Raw genomic sequence first — 13,070 nt, 5'->3', positions numbered from 1 at the left:
TGGGCCAATTCTTAGATAAGGAATGTTTTATTGTCCTGTGATTAGGGTCTGTTGTGATGACCCCCACATGGTCTGATGGGCAAGTTCCTTAGTTGTAGTTAGTTGATGTAAAAAGACATAAATCCGTGTGACACATTCATTCCTGCATTTAGAGTGTCAAAGGTCGTCATCAGTTTATATTCCCAGACTCTCCTGTCTTTCTGCGAATTGAAGTTACTTTTTAGTACAAGTAATTTCATGTCCATAATGCTATGATTTGGGAGACAGAAATGTAAAATGTATTGCCACAGGTATATCCATTCTTTTTTCTTTTATTGTGTGGCGGTGAGAATTCATTCTTGTTCTCAGTTTCTGCCCTGTCTCCCCCACATACAGACCCCCAGTTGGACATTTAGTACAAATAATTAGGTACACCACATTAGAAGTGACGCAGCTGAAGGTACCTGGGATCTTGTAGTCCTGATGTGAATTGGGGATCTTTATCTTGTCCGTGGTCATTATAAGTGGACAGGTTTTGCATTTTTTCTGGTTGCAAGGAAAGGTACCTGCAGCTGTTGGAGAGGACAGGGAGCTTCTGACAATGATGCTTCTTAGATTTGGGGGCTGCCTAAAACACAGTAGTGGGGGGTCTGGAAAAATGGATTGTAGTCTGGCATCTTTGACTACAATCCATTTTTCCAGACCCCCCACTACTGTGTTTTAGGCAGCCCCCAAATCTAAGAAGCATCATTGTCAGAAGCTCCCTGTCCTCTCCAACAGCTGCAGGTACCTTTCCTTGCAACCAGAAAAAATGCAAAACCTGTCCACTTATAATGACCACGGACAAGATAAAGATCCCCAATTCACATCAGGACTACAAGATCCCAGGTACTTTCAGCTGCGTCACTTCTAATGTGGTGTACCTAATTATTTGTACTAAATGTCCAACTGGGGGTCTGTATGTGGGGGAGACAGGGCAGAAACTGAGAACAAGAATGAATTCTCACCGCCACACAATAAAAGAAAAAAGAATGGATATACCTGTGGCAATACATTTTACATTTCTGTCTCCCAAATCATAGCATTATGGACATGAAATTACTTGTACTAAAAAGTAACTTCAATTCGCAGAAAGACAGGAGAGTCTGGGAATATAAACTGATGACGACCTTTGACACTCTAAATGCAGGAATGAATGTGTCACACGGATTTATGTCTTTTTACATCAACTAACTACAACTAAGGAACTTGCCCATCAGACCATGTGGGGGTCATCACAACAGACCCTAATCACAGGACAATAAAACATTCCTTATCTAAGAATTGGCCCAATATTTATGGACGTAACTGTTTATCACCCATGGTAATTCTGCTTCATGTCACCTGGCTTATCCATGTTTTTTTTTTTTTTTCCCCTCACCCTTTTTTTTTTTCCTATACTATGTTGTGCATAAATATGTGATTCTTCAGAATTTGTTTTAGTCTTAGCCTGATGAAGAGACGTATGTAGTCTCCAAAGCTTGCAATTTGTTATCATCTTTTCAGTTAGCCATTAAAAGGTATCAACCACTGAGGACTCTCAATTCTAAATATTTTTCTATCTACTGGCTAACACGGTACCAAGATATATTTCTTTCGTTGGTCTGCATAGACCTTTATCAGTGTGCTACAGAGAAATAAAATAAATATAAATGTGCATAAACATATAAGTAAAGAAACAAAAGTATATACATCGGAAGAAAAATGGTCATAAATGGTACTGAGAAGACAATCATACAGTAATGCCAACAACACCATAAGCTCAAAAAAAGGTACAAAAAATGTACATAAAAAAATATTTTTAGGACTACGGTCAATGTGGGAGGCGGACTATGCAGGGATGGACATGTGAAGGAAGGGTCTAAGAAGTTAGTATTAAAGGATTATATACCTAAATGTAGCGAGAGTGGTACCTATAGTAGAGCCCCGGTAGGAACTTATTTGCATCTAAATTGAAGGGAATGGTGCAACATGAAAAGGTACATAATACCCATGCATCATAGGCGTGCGAAAATAGAACCATACCTATCAAGAATGAGGATACAGTAAATAAGCTGGAGAAATATTGTACGGCAGGTCGGTCTGGTAAAGGAGATATGTGCCGGTAAGTATAAGTGTGAGCTGCCTAAGAAAGGCACACAAGGCGCTGACTACCAGAGAGGAGTCTATGTGGTGCCATATAATGACTTACCCGGCCGTCAGGAGGAAGAGAGACACAAAGGCTACGCGGTATCCACTGCAAGTAAGTAGTGAGGGACATGTGCGTCTGTGGTCTCTATTTGTAACCGGTATGTGCGCACGCTGAAGCCGGCAGGTGAGGACCGGAAAGGGCGGAGCGGAAGTGAGGCGTGTGTCACATGATAGGTGGGGGCAGCGTGATGTGCGTTCCACGGATACTGTAGGAGGTGGTAATGTGTTCCAACGCAGAAAAGTGAGATGCTCTGAGTCACAGGAGACTGAAGATCTCGTGGCTAAGCAGTGTCACAGGATGCAGACATAGAAGAGTCAAAACGGACGGCTCTGTAAGGAGAGACAATAGATTAGTGTCTGCATACGTACCAGCAAGTAAAATATAATGTGGCTTAAGTAGTATGGCATATGACAGGTAGGAGAATAGGCACCAAAGATGTAAAACACAGCAATATTATATAATGTTACATTACACATCCCAGAAGGAGACTCAAAAAATGATACATGATCCTAAAATGAGACCCTGGAATGATATATGGTCTTTATATAAAGGATTGCAGATCGTAGTCTCTATTAAGTCCTTTAGGACTCAAAGTGTTCAGCTCATGGATCCAGTATGCTTCTCTGCGTTTAAACATAGAGATCCGGTCACCACCTCGGCGGGGAGGTGTCACATGTTCAATAATTTGAAATCTCAATTGAGACAGATTGTGACCTTTAGCGATAAAATGAGAAGGTATGGGAAGCAGAAGGTTTTTACACCGAATGGCCAACTTGTGTTTGGATATTCTGTCCTTGACCGATTGGGTGGTCTCTCCCACATACATCAAGCCACAGGGGCACTTAATCAGGTAGACTGCAAAATTAGTGTCACAAGTGAAAAAATTATCGATACGGTACCGTTTGCCTGTGTGTGGGTGGTGGATAATGTCACCTTTAAGCACGTTGTTACACTGGTTACAATTCAAACAGGGGAATGTGCCTGTCTTGGGGTTACTCAAAAACCGTTGAGTGGAAGGTGGTCGTAAGGGACTGATGACTGCTCGAACCAGACTGTCTCTGATGTTACGTGGTCTATCTGTGGGTGTAACTATGAGGAGGAAGGAGTTGACCAACATAGTGAAGGAGTACTTAACTGACCATACCAGTGTTCTCCCTGATTCTTCAGTGCCCTTTAACTATTGGTTGTCCAAGCAGCGCACTTGGCCCAGCCTCTCCTTGTACGCCTTGGAGATGATGCCATGCCCTGCTGCAAGCATGTTGTCTGAGCGGGTTTTTAGTTCGGCCTGTTCAATCATAACAGATAGGCGCATTCACCTGTCAACAGAAAATGCAGACAGGCTAACTCTTCTAAAATTGCACAAGGGCTGGATTTCCTCTGACTTTGTAAGCCCTACAGATGACAGCAACCCAATGCAAATGCAGCCCAAATGTTTTTCTTTGGAAATTGTCTTAACATTCATGCTTTACATCCAAACCCATTTTGTTGTGGAAATCATGTCCTACTCCTCCTGCTTCTGCAGCAAGTAATTAGTGGTCATATATACTGTATATACCCCACGTGGGTAATGTTTTAAAATTTTTGGAAACCTTGGTACATTGTGCAGTGGTTAAACTTGTACCCCCTATCTCTAGCTAATTCTGAGGCCATGTGCACACGTTCAGTATTTTTCGCGTTTTTTTAGTGTTTTTTCGCTATAAAAACGTGATAAAAACGTGAAAAAAACGCTAACATATGCCTCCTATTATTTACAGGGTATTCCACATTTTTTGTGCAAATGTTGCATTTTTTTCTGCGCAAAAATCGCATTGCGGAAAAAAAAGCAACATGTTCATTAAAAATGCGGAATTGTGGGGATTCCACACACCTAGGAGTGCATTGATCTGCTTATTTCCCGCACGGGGCTGTGCACACCATGCGGGAAGTAAGCAGATTATATGCCGTTGGTACCCAGGGTGGAGGAGAGGAGACTCTCCTCCACGGACTGGGCACCATATAATTGGTCAAAAAAAAGAATTAAAATAAAAAATAGTCATATACTCACCTTCGATGGCCCCCCGGAGTGTTCCCGCCTCTCACCGCTGCATGCTGCCACTTCGGTTCCTATAGATGGTGTGGTTCAGAACCTGCGATGACGTCGCTGTCTTGTGATTGGTCGCGAGACCGGTCATGTGACCGCTCACGTGACCGCGACGTCATCGAAGGTCCTGAACCACACCATCTAGGAACGGACGCCGCTGAGGATATCGGCTGTCTGCAGAGGGTGAGTATAACCATTTTTTAATTTTTTTATTATTTTTAAACATTCTAACTTTTACTATAGATGCTGCATAAGCAGCATCTATAGTAAAAAGTTGGTCACACTTGTCAAACACTATGTTTGACAAGTGTGACCAACCTGTCAGTCAGTTTTCCAAGCGATGCTACAGATCGCTTGGAAAACTTTAGCATTCTGCAAGCTAATTACGCTTGCAAAATGCTAAAAAAGAGGCGAAAAAAACGGGAAAAAAAATGCAAAAAAAAATGCGGATTTCTTGCAGAAAATTTCCGATTTTCTTCAGGAAATTTCTGCAAGAAATCCTGACGTGTGCACATACCCTAATAGCTGCAAAATTTATTGTAAGGTCCCCATCACTGCTTCTTTCAGCCTGTATGATACAGACCCCTTGGGTAATTTTTGGAAAACTTTGCACATTGTGCAATGGTGAAACTTGTACTCTCTATCTCTAGCTATTCTAATAACTGCAATATATATTGTGAGGTCCCCATCATGGTGTCATTCGGTATGTCTGATACAGAGCCCTTGGGTAATTATTGGAAAACCTTGTACATTCTGCAATGGTGAAACTTGTACTCCCTATCTTAGCTATTCTAATAACTTCAAAATTTACTGTGAGGTCCACATCGGGATCTCTTTCAGCATGTCTGGTAAAGATTTCTTCAGTCATTTTTGGAAAACTTTGTACATTCTACAGTGGTGAAACTTGTACTTCATACTTCATATCTCTAGCAATTATAATCACTGTGAGGTCCGCATCATGGCCTCTTTCAGCGTTTCTGGTACAGATTTCTTCGGTAATTTTTGGAAAACTTTGTACATTGTGCAATGGTGAAACTTGTACTCCCTATGTCTAGCTATTCTAATAGCTGCAAAATTTATTGTTAGGTCCCCATCATGGCCTCTGTCAGTGTGTATGATTCAGACCACTTGGGTAATTTTAGGAAAACTTTGTACATTGTTCAAATTTCTACTCTCAATCTCTACACATTCTATTATTATATTTTTCTTATTGTAGTGCCCTTCTTATGGTCTCTTTAAGCTTGTATATGTGAGCCTGATGTTGATTTTTGGGTCTGCACTTGGACATTGTGGAACATCAATGCATTAACATGTTCCACACTCTTCTACAGTTTTCAGCCTTACACAGAATATTAATATGAGTAATGAAACATGATCTATATAAATTTTGCTAGTTCAAACATTTTACCCAGACATCACTTTATAAAGGGAAATTCAACGTAATACCTCTGTTAGCATACGCCACATACTGCTGACATACACATCACCCCAGTATGTGGGCAGAACACCTGTGTTGGGTGTTGAGTTCCCACCTCTGCACAGGGGGAATCTCGAACCATCTCTGCTGCAGTCTCCAATTCTTCTCCAGCCGCAGTGGAGCCTGCTCAGCGGAGATGTCGGTCCCAGCGTCTGGCTCAAGCTGATGCTGTGCGACTGGTTACTGCTGCCCTTCCAGGCTCTGCCTTTGTAGCCAGCACTGATCAGCAGCGAGCAGGTCTTTCTGGAACTAAGTCCTGCTTTTCCGATACTGAGCATGCCCATGGGATGACCTCCCATTGGAGGTCTGGGGTCACATGCTCAGGTCCTGTTGCGGCTCCTATTGGACCACCTGCAAGGTCCTGTAGCACTGCTGCTATAAAAGGTTCGCATGGCTGCTCGGCCATGCGCTAGTGTATACTTGAAAACATGTGTGTGTAGATGTGTGACTGTCGCTCATTAATTATCCCCCTTCCTAGTGTTGTTGACTGCTCGTGAATGGTGGACGCATGCTATCTAGCACCCGACAGTGCTATCTGCTCACTAAGCACACATTGCATGCCCTTCTCTACGGCACAGTGTGCCATCTGTGCGCTCTCCTGACAACCATCAGTATAGGGTGGGAATTCCCGCTTGAACTAAGCATCTGACTTAGGGCGTCCTCAGGCGCAGGCTCAAAAGCCACCGAGGGTGAGAGCCAGTTCAATCACCAGATTAGTGGGGGTGATTCTTAGGGATTCCACTAGTGTCTTGTAGCTGCATCTTGTGACTGCTAACAGGGTGCAGGGTATTGTGTGACTCTGTGAAGCAACAGAGCTCGCTACCATTTCACACGGGGTGAAGTCTAACCCATGTGTGAGCTAACTGTCCATCCGCAATTACATAGCAGCAGGTACCATCTCTGCACGGTGGACCCCGGGCTGCGAACACACCTCGTATCAATTCCTTTATTATTTGGTGCGTTCCTCTAGCCCTAACACACCTGGGTACAAAATCTGTGTCTGAGCGTGAAACCACTGTCCCTTCCCTTGTGTGATGTCCTTCCCAATCTGCTGTCCAGGAAGCAAGTGCTGATGCCTCTTGCCCACAACCTGCAGTGGCACAAACGCAACAGTCAGCAACCCCGTCTAGTTCATTCTCCCAGCGCAGTGTTCAGTTGTCCCTTGTCAGAAAACATGTCTCTTCAGAAGCTGTTATTTAGATTGATCATACATATTCTTTAGCACTTTACATTGTCCGGTGCTGGACAAAGACGATTCCTGTATTTTCCAAGATCCTAAATGAGACTTGTGTCTGTTTATTAAACTGTTGCTTCCCTTAAATTTTCAAAATTTTGTTAAAAAAAAAATGGTGCTGGGGTATTGGCCAGTTTATTTAAATCTTAAGCAGATCTAAGAGACTTAAGGCCCCGTCACACATAGCGATTTACCAACGATCACGACCAGCGATACGACCTGGCCGTGATCGTTGGTAAGTCGCTGTGTGGTCGCTGGGGAGCTGTCACACAGACAGCTCTCTCCAGCGACCAACGATCAGGGGAACGACTTCGGCATCGTTGAAACTGTCTTCAACGATGCCGAAGTCCCCCTGCAGCACCCGGGTAACCAGGGTAAACATCGGGTTACTAAGCGCAGGGCCGCGCTTAGTAACCCGATGTTTACCCTGGTTACCAAAAAAAAAAAAAACAGTACATACTCACCATCTGATGTCTGTCAGGTCCCTTGCCGTCTGCTTCCTGCTCTGACTGAGTGCCGCCGTACAGTGAGAGCAGAGCGGAGCGGCGACGTCACTGCTGTGCTGTACTTTCACTTTCACTTTGCGGCGCTCAGTCAGTGTGGGAAGCAGACGGCAAGGGACCTGACGGACATCAGATGGTGAGTATGTAGTGTTTGTTGTTTTTTACATTTACGCTGGTAACCAGGGTAAACATCGGGTTACTAAGCGCGGCCCTGCGCTTAGTAACCCGATGTTTACCCTGGTTACCAGTGAAGACATCGCTGGATCGGTGTCACACACACCGATTCAGCGATGTCAGCGGGACCTCAACGACCAAAAAACGGTCCAGGCCATTCCGACACGACCAGCGATCTCGCAGCAGGGGCCTGATCGCTGGTACGTGTCACACATAGCGAGATCGCTACTGAGGTCGCTGTTGCGTCACAAAACTTGTGACTCAGCAGCGATCTTGCTAGCAATCTCGCTATGTGTGACGGGGCCTTTAGTTAATATGCTCCAAAGACCTATTCAGGCCGCAGGCTAATACATATTGGAACATTGTCATTGCCACTCTAAGGTGTTTACTTTAGCTCTGTAGCAATACCTGTCACCTGAGTAATACACTCCACAGACCGTGTCACTCTCTGGGACATATCCTGCAATTACTTCATTGCTGCTCAAAACCATGCAAAAGATACATTCTGCCTGGTTGGGTAGTTTCCAGAAGAAGTGCATAAGCTTGTGCAGATTGGTCAATGGCACTCCTGTCTCTTATCCTTGAGGAGGCTGCTTCCACATAAAATGAGGCTTGTCATGTTCCTGACATGGGTTTCAGGCCTGACAGACTGACCACAAACAATACAGGCCCTCGCTTGCATACACTGTATTTAGAATTTAATTCAAATAGTTTTGGTGTCTGGTAGAATCCAACTTACTGACATTGATCATACAGCTCCCCCAACACCTGTATTATATTCACCTTACATCTGCTTCACCCACAAGGGACTTCACAAATTTTGGAGTGAGAGCTCTCCCAAATGTATGATACAGAGCCAGCTGAGGGCCTTTCCCAAACTCAGGTTTCATAACACCTGCTGGCCCTCTGAAAATGTCAAGCGAGTGCCACATAATTACATGGCGGTGGACATGGTGGTTGTGGTGGTGGCGTTTGAAGCCCAAAATTCAAATTAGACATGTTTTAGCATTGCATTGTAAAGTGATGGGTAATATGTATTCCACTATCTAACTAACATTTTTAAATGAGGGAGGGACTGCTCAAATTTAGGAGTGAGAGTTTTCCCAAATGTATGATACAGGGCTACCTGAGGACCCTTACCAAACTCAGGATCCCGTGTACCTGTTGGCCCCCTGAAAATGTCAAGTGAGGGCTGCATAATTACATGGCGGCGGATGTGTTTGTGGTGGGCAAAGCCCAAAATTCAAATGGGCATGTTTTAGCTGGCATTGTAAAGTGATGGGGGATATGTATTCCACTATCTAGCTAACAATTTTGAATGAGGGCGGATCCTTCCAAATGTAGGAGTGAGAGCCCTCAAATGTAAAAGGAAAAACTAAAGCCAAAACGCTCCGTGTAAGCATATGCTAAAGGGGATATTTTATTTAGTTATTTATTTTTTTAGTTATATACATGTGATTTTGTTAAAAAAAAATGTTTCTTTGCATTTTTCCTTTAAAAAAAAAAAAAATAGGTTTGGTTTGGTTTGATAGGTATTCTTATAAATCCCTAAAACCAGTGCAATAGTCTGACAACATTATTCCCGGATACCATATGTGAGTCAGAAAGGCATACAGGCATCTTCTCTATGCTGTTCCCATTCAGTTATAGCTCTTTCCCATCAATTTCAGCTTTTTTCTAAGTCCCCCAGATCTGTTTGTTAGGTTAAGCAGAAAAATATTCAGCTTTCCCATTGACTGGTATTGGATTCGCTATTCCGTACGAATACACGGATATTAGAAATTATTTGTGCCGATTTTCCTGAATCCGAATATTTCACTATTCGCTCATCACTGTTACTAATTCAGTTGTCTACCCTAAAAGGCTCAGTCTTGGTGGTAGAACTTTTCTCAGCATGAGTTTCATGGAAATATTATATAGAAAGTGTGTTTACACCCAAGAATAACATTAGAAACCAAACTGTCCCCAGCTGCACAAAAATATTCGCTTCTCCTATGAAACAATTTACTAATTAAATGTAAATTAGTGGGAGCTGAAATAAAATTCCAAAGGAATTAGATGCTAATAAAACACCCATAGACGTTAGTCAACTTTCTCCGACGCTTGTTGAACGTGTTATAAAACACATTTCAGAGACACAAAGCATTTTAGACTCAAGCCGTTAAGGAGCCTGACTGCTTCTATTGAGCTGACATGGCCATTAGCAAGAAGCACAGTGCTTCTTTCAGTGGATTCCAAAGGAAAATGTATTATGGTGGCACATATTTACCTAAGAAGTCTTGTTTTTCCAGTCATGGAGAGTTCCAAAGACCAAGTCAGGGAGGATTTTTCAAAACACATGGACGTCCACATTCTTCTGTACCAGAGGGACCACATATGTCCCATTATGAAGATTCCCATGTAAACCATAAAGTGGCTTCATATATTTTCAACCATGTTGGGTCTTGTAATCTTTCAAATGATTATGGAAATCCAGGAAAGAGGAAAGTAGTTGAAAGTCATGGAGGAGATATTCACAAGCATATAAAAACTTCTGGAAGCCATGGATTTTTGAAAGATCATGATGAAAATATCATAAATGAAAAAGAAACAATGCAACTTTTGAATGATCGATTATCCTCATATTTGAAGGATATATGTATTCTAGAACAAAGGAATGCCCAGCTGGAGAAGAAGATCAGTAACTGTCAAGAAAATAGTTTTGCTCCCATATCTACTGACCAAAGCCAATCCACAAGGGAAATCCAAGAGCTTCAAAATCAGGTAGAGTAAAAAATGCAAACATTGGTGCAGTTATGTGAGAATGTTAATTTATTTATGTACTTAGGGTCTACTATGCAATTTCTGTGAATTCTAAAGCTATACATCACTTGCATTTCCAATTATTAACCTTCAGTGGGTGACACTGGAAATGAATCAGGAAATATTGGAGCTGTTCATATTTAAGGAGTGTGAAAGTTTTATTGTCCACTTATTGAGGTCTGGTCCATGGTTGTGATACCCCCAAATAGTTTGCATAGCACCTTCATTAATTGATGTAGAGACATAAATCCATGCAACACATTCATTCCTGCTCTGAGTGTATCAAAAGTCATCATACATTTGTACTCCCAGACTCTTTTGTATCTCTGCAATTTGAAGTTTATTTTAAATACCAGCAATTTCATGTGCATGATGCTGTGATCAGGGCTACAAAAATGTTTGATCACAGGTAGATCTATTCTTTTTACTTTTATTATATTACTAGATGTTTCCAGCCAGCTAACGCTCGGCACGCTCATTGCTATCTAATTAACGCTGCTGGTGATTAAACTAAAGTAAATAATGACAACATTCAATAGCGCTTACGCAGGTGGCAAATTAACTTAAAATGAAGTTAATAACAATAGTGTGGTGATGTGTTGGGGGCGGGATTATGTGTGGTAATGGGTGGGGAGGTGGGATTATGTGTGGTAATGGGGTGGGGGGGTGGGATTATGTGTGGTAATGGGGTGGGGGGGCGGGATTATGTGTGGTAATGGGGTGGGGGGGCAGGATTATGTGTGGTAATGGGGTGGGGGGTGGGATTATGTGTGGTAATGGGGTGGGGGGTGGGATTATGTGTGGTAATGGGGTGAGGGGCGGTTTTATGTGTGCTGATGTGTTGGGGCGGGATTATGTGTGGTGATGTGGTGGGGGGGTGGGATTATGTGCGGAGATGTGGTGGGGGGCGGGATTATGTGTGGTGATGTGGTGGGGGGCGGGATTATGTGTGGTGATGTTGTGGGGGGCGGGATTATGTGTGGTGAGGGGTAAGGGGGCGGGATTATGTGTGATGATGGGGTGGGGGAGCGGGATTATGTGTGGTGATGTGTTTGGGGGCGGGATTATGTGTGTTGATGTGTTGTGGGTGCGGGATTTTCTGTGGTGATGGGTGGGTGGGCGGAATTATGTGTGGTGATGTGTTGGGGGCGGGATTATGTGTGGTGATGTGGTGGGGGGCGGGATTATGTGTGTTGATGTGGTGGGGGGTGGGATTATGTGTGGTGATGTGGTGGGGGGGCGGGATTATGTGTGGTAATGTGGTGGGGGGCAGGATTATGTGTGGTAATGTGGTGGGGGGCAGGATTATGCGTAGTAATGTGGTGAGGGGGCGGGATTATGTGTGGTGATGTGGTGGGGGGGCGGGATTATGTGTGGTGATGTGGTGGGGGCAGGATTATGCGTTGTGATGGGGTGGGATTATGTGTGGTGACGGGGTGGGGGGGCGGGATTATGTGTGATGATGGGGTGGGGGAGCGGGATTATGTGTGGTGATGTGTTGGGGGTGGGATTATATGTGGTGATGTGTTGGGGGTGCGGGATTATGTGTGGTGATGTGATGGGGGCAGGATTATGTGTGGTGATATGGTGGGGGGCGGGATTATGTGTGGTAATGTGGTGGGGAGGCGGGATTATGTGTAGTAATTTGGTGGGGTGGCGGAATTATGTGTGGTGATGTGGTGGGGGGTGGGATTTTGTGGTAATGGGGTGGGGGGGCGGGATTATGTGTGGTGATGTGTTGGGGCGGGATTGTGTGGTGCTGTGTTGGGGGCAGGATTATGTGTGGTGATGTGTTGAAGGGGCGGGATTGTGTGTGGTGATGTGGTGGGGATTGTGTGTGGTAATGTGGTGGGGGTGGGATTGTGTGTGGTGATGTGGTGGGGGGCAGGATTATGTGTGGTGGGGGGGCGGAGCTACTGTGCAGGGGGTGGGATTAGCGAGTAATCACGATGCCTCTTATATATATAGATGATAATAATTCATACTGATAATTCATCCAATAATTAACATATCCTACATTTATACTTTTGGATCTGTAAGACTGTTTGTATAATGCGATTAGTAGATTATAACATCTATATGCCCTTAGTGAAGTAACCCCAAACAAAATCTATCTTATGATGGTTTGCAACAATGTGTCAAGGCAGGTAAAATAATATTGAGCTTTAGAAAGGATTACTCAATCTTGATATCATTAGTAGAGATGAGTGAACTTGTTCAGAAACCATTCGGCAATCTCAAAGTCAGCACAAACCTTGCACATTCGGATTCGTGTTCAGATTTTCCTAAAAATTGGCAGAATTTGGCTAAAGTTCGGTAAATGATCGAGTTTCCCCTAAGGATGTATGCACATGGTGGCTCTGATGGGGGGGTAACATTACCCTCGGTCAGAGTGCTGCAGGGTCACGTTGACATCTGCTATGACCTGCAGTAAAAAGCTTATCGTCATGGGACATTATGGATTAACTATTCACTTTGGACAAGTGAGGAATATGGTTGTTTATTATTCTAATTCATTTGGAGGAGATATTGGCTTCAGTGAACTGGGGTGATGACGTGAGTATGGTTTAACTCTTTCATGACATGCGCCA

Source organism: Ranitomeya variabilis, chromosome 4, assembly GCF_051348905.1.
Source record: "Ranitomeya variabilis isolate aRanVar5 chromosome 4, aRanVar5.hap1, whole genome shotgun sequence".
Classification (NCBI taxonomy): domain Eukaryota; kingdom Metazoa; phylum Chordata; class Amphibia; order Anura; family Dendrobatidae; genus Ranitomeya; species Ranitomeya variabilis.
This window is presented reverse-complemented; position numbering follows the sequence as displayed.